Source organism: Ischnura elegans, chromosome X (genome assembly GCF_921293095.1).
Source record: "Ischnura elegans chromosome X, ioIscEleg1.1, whole genome shotgun sequence".
Taxonomy (NCBI): domain Eukaryota; kingdom Metazoa; phylum Arthropoda; class Insecta; order Odonata; family Coenagrionidae; genus Ischnura; species Ischnura elegans.
This window is the reverse complement of record NC_060259.1, coordinates 107,952,862-107,956,961: the sequence shown is the minus strand read 5'-3', so window position 1 is coordinate 107,956,961 and position 4,100 is coordinate 107,952,862.

Here is a 4,100-nt window from a genome sequence, read left to right as displayed (position 1 = left end):
TGACTCAGACCAAAATATTCACTGTATTTACTGTGAACTTCATACGTGCGCGAGGTCTGAACCACAAACAGTTTAACAGCTTTTTGGAAGAAATTAACCTTCATGGTCTGCCATATCACACAGATGTTCGGTGAAGAGGAGCTGTACTGAAGCGTTTTTATCAGTTACGAAGTGAAATACACATGTTTTTGTATGACAATGGATGGGATGTGCAGGAACTATATGACGATGAATGGGTTCAAGATATAGCTTTCATGGTAGACATAACAGAACACTTGAATTGCCTGAATATAAAGCTGCAAGGGCGCCATGAATTGGTGACAGATCTACATGAAACCATCAGTGCATTTGAAATGAAACTTGATGTCTTTGTACGTCAGCTAGCTGATTGTAATCCAACGCTGAAGTCCCTACAAGACGCTCCTGAATTTCGTGCTGAAATTAACACAGAAAACACCGTGAACAAATTTTGAAGTTAGTGATCGAGTTCCGAGAAAGATTTGCAGACTTTAAAAACCTTGAGAATATTTTCTTTATCTTCCGGAATCCTTTCTCTGTTAGTGCTGATGAAGTGCCAGAAAGTTTACATTTAGAACTAATAGTACTTCGCTTCCTGTCCATACCCACGCCTTTTCCCACAATTTAGAATTTGATGATTGTTTCCACCTAGGTTTACTTGCCTCCCTCCCACCCTCCGCCTCACCGCTAGAATTAAAAGCGTTGGAACAATCATGCATATGGCTACACCAAGCTTTCAACCCGCCTGGTCTTAACAGGGCCAACTAATCTTTAGCCCTCTCCTCTTTCCCTTCCCCCATTCCCCACCCTCTCCCTACCACCTTCTTATCCTAATCTCCTCAGCCTCTGGTCATCTATATACACACAATGTTTAGAAAAACGAGATGCACGTAGCACGCAATAAAAACGAGATGCACGTAGCACGCAATATAAATAGTTTTAAGTCAATATCAATACACATAGAAACATAAAAAAGAAACACTCACACGGGGTATTAACTAAAGCTTTCGAAGCACTTGAGGCCTCTTCCTCAGCTGAAGTAAGAATGGTGAGGAAAGGAGAGTGTTGGAAAAGGGAAAAGAGGGGAAAGGGGAGAGGTGTATGGGAAGGGGGGTTAGGAATAGACGTTAGGACTCGCTGCGCTGCGCGCGCTCGTTAAGGGGCTCCGCCCCTTAAAACCCCGGTTCCGGCTTCGCCGTCTACATTTGTGGTCGTTCGAAGAATTTTATTTCGAATAATCTCACCTAAGCTAGGGGCCGGCTTCGCCGGCCAGGGGGTAGGAAAGCGCCGCACTCCTTCCTCGGAACGGCTTCGCCGTTCCTCGTCTGGGGTCGGCATAGCCGTCCAGAGGGCGAGGGCATTTCGGAACTGTTTCACCGTTATTCGTTTAAGGGGCGGCTTCGCTGCCAAGAGGTGGGGGGAGCCCACAGCGGCTGCGCCGCATGAACGTCGGGGCGGCTTCGCCGCCCGGGAGTTATTGAAGCTCCCCCTCGCCTACGCCAGTTACTCCTCGGAACGGCTTCGCCATTCCTCGTTGTGGGGCGGCTTCGCCGCCTTGGGGTTCAGGAGCCCCCCCGCGGCTGCTCCGCTTATTCCTCATAAATGGTCTTATCCACCGAGAGGGGTGCCCAGGGGGATTCGGGGGTTTTAATGTGTTATGCATGCGGTCCCCAATCGTCCACAGTGATAACGTAGCGATGATTGTAAAGGGTAGTGCAATGCGGAATAATAGTAGCGACAAGAACCCATAAAAGAAGACTTAATTGCATGTTTTTCATTTTTTTGCGGGAGGTTCCCACCGGAATACCGGGGGTTTTTACTTGTGTCAAACCAGTGGTCACAAATCGTTCTCATAAATTCTGTGACGACAAGTCCTAGGGGTCCGGAACAGTGGTCTGACGATTCTTTTACCTGAAGAGGCGATTTATTAGAATTTTTTGGGAGGTTTTACGGGGTTACCGAGGTTTTAATAAGTGGTAGGGGCATCGGTTAAATTGTGACGAAAACTACTCGGGAAGGCGACTTTAAATTTTTTTTCGGCGATGTTCAAGTAGGTTTCATAAGTTTTCTGGTATTTTTCCCGTATGGTTTACGGTGGCTCGCCCTCACCAAATATTCCGGATCAAGATCTCAGAGGGGACGGGTAGTGCGGCGTAATGCTCGCGAGAAGTTCTCAAATAGTAGACTTAATGGCATTTCAGGGATGGGATTTCAGGGGGATACCGGGGGTTTATATGTGTGTACTCCTGGCGCTCACCATTCGTTCACATAAACTCCGTGGGGATGAGTCGTTGGGGTAAGAACCAGCGGTGGAATAGTCACGAAAATTACCCAAAAAGTACTTCGCCGTTATTCGTCTGGCGTCTGCATAGCCGCCCAGAGGGCAAGGGCATTTCGGAACTGTTTCACCGTTATTCGATTAAGGGGCAGCTTCACCGCCAAAGGGCGGAGGGAGCCCACAGCGGCTGCGCCGTTTCAAACATCGGGGCGGCTTCGCCGCCCGGGGGTTACTGAAGCTCCCCCTCGCCTACGCCAGTTACTCCTCGGAACGGTTTCGCCGCCTTGGGGATGAAGAGCCCCCCGCGGCTGCTCCGCTTAGTCCTCATAAATGGTCTTAGCCACCGAGAGGGGTGCCCCGGGGGATTCGGGGTTTTAATGTGTTATGCATGCGGTCACCAATCCTCCACAGTGATTATGTAGCGATGATTGTAAAGGGTAGGGAAATGCGGCGTAATAGTGGTGACAAGTACCCATAAATGAAGACTTCATGGCAACTTTTTCATTTTTTTGCGGGGGGTTCCAACGGAATACCGGGGGTTTTAGACTGTTGTTAAACCAATGGTCACAAATCGTTCTCATAAATTCTGTGCCGATAAGTCCTAGGGGTCTAAAATAGAGGCGGAATTCTGACGATTCTTTTACCTGGAGAGAGAATTAAAAAAAAAATATTTTGGGAGGTTTCACGGGGTTATCGGGGGTTTTAATAAGTAGTAGTGGCACCGGCTAAAATGGGACGAAAACTATTCGGAATGGCGACTTTAAAAATTTAATTTTTTTCGGCGAGGTTCCAGGAGGTGATCGGGGGTTTTCTGGTATTTTTTCCCGTATGGTTTACGGTGGCCCGCCTTCACCAAACATTCTGGATCTAGAGCTCAGAGGGGACGGGTAGTGCGGCGTAATCTTTCCAAAAAGTTCCCAAATAGGAGATTTAATGGCACATTTTACATTTGGTGGGATTTTAGGGGGATACCGGGGGTTTAAATGTGTGTACTCCTGGCGATCACCATTCGTTCACATAAATTCCGTAGGGATTAGTCGTTGGGGTAAGAACCAGCGGTGGAATAGTCACGGAAAGTACCCAAAAAGTAGACTTATATGAAAAATTTTATTTTTTGGGGGGTGTATGTGGGTTTACCGGGGGTTTATAGGTTTGTAAAGCCAGGGGTCATCAATCGTCTACATCAATTCCGTAGCGATGAGTGGTAAGGCTTGGAAATGCGGCGGAATTCTGACGAAAAGTACCCGAAAAGGCTACTTATATGCAAATTTTAATTTTTTAGGGGTTTTCAGGGGGTTTAAAGATGACAAAATTATATGGTCACAATCATTTACTATCATATCTAAGAGAAGTTGCCCCTATGACATCCATATTTCGAGAGTAATACAATAAAAAGTAAATCTCTCCCCGGAAAAAATTAGTAGTGCCCGCCATTTCTATCTTTTCGCGGTTATATTAATTAAATCATTTATTAAATTTTTATTCTTTCTAAAAGATAATGCATAGGTGTATGTAACTATTAAGTTTCAAAGAAATCGGAGAGGTAAAAGTTGACAAATCCTGTGTTCATCTTTTGGAAATCGTAATTTTTGGTGATTTTCGGAATATTTTAATTTTTTTCTGAGTAACCAAGAACGACGAAAGAAAATTGTTACCTATATTTCGTAGAGGGTGTAATGAACATATATAATAATCATTTTCGTTGCCCAACTCACAAAATATGGCCGACGGCAGTGGAAAGTATGAAATATTTTCCGAGAAATCAATTTTTGGACGCCATTTTGAAAGCGTTTTACTTGGAAAT